The sequence below is a fragment of the Lontra canadensis genome, unplaced genomic scaffold (assembly GCF_010015895.1).
Source record: "Lontra canadensis isolate GAN:19392208 unplaced genomic scaffold, GSC_riverotter_1.0 scaffold5727, whole genome shotgun sequence".
NCBI lineage: Eukaryota > Metazoa > Chordata > Mammalia > Carnivora > Mustelidae > Lontra > Lontra canadensis.
The window spans coordinates 1,229-1,629 of NW_022636708.1; the positions used below are offsets into that span (position 1 = coordinate 1,229).

General features: G+C 52.9%; 1 pseudogene; it reads left to right on the forward strand.

The window, feature by feature from the left end:
• Positions 1–267, forward strand: part of LOC116863942 — a 1,490-nt pseudogene extending 1,223 nt beyond the window's left edge.
• The last annotated feature ends 134 nt before the right edge of the window (positions 268–401 follow it).

Consider the following 401-nt stretch of genomic DNA (forward strand, 5'->3'; position numbering starts at 1 on the left):
ACATCACAGTCCCTCTAAGAGGAGCCACCGAAGCCTTCTTCAAAAGAACCACCACAGTCCCTCTGAGAGGAGCCATCGAAGTCCTTCTCAGAGGAGCCATCACAGTCCCTCTGAAAGGAGCCATCAGAGTTCCTGTGAGAGGAGATGTCGCAGTCCCTCTGAGAGGAGATGTCTCAGCCCCCTTGAGAGGAGCAGTCGCAGTCTCTTTCACAAAACCCATCACAGTCCCTTAGAGGTGAGAAGACACAGCCCTTTTGAGAGAAGACAGTATAGGCCCTCTGAGAGGAGCGGTCTTAGTTCCTCAGAGAGAACTCACTGTAGTCCCTCTGAAGGAAATGGACGCAGTTGCTCTGCGAGGAGCAGACATGGTCATTCTGAGCAGAGCCAACAGAGCCACTTTG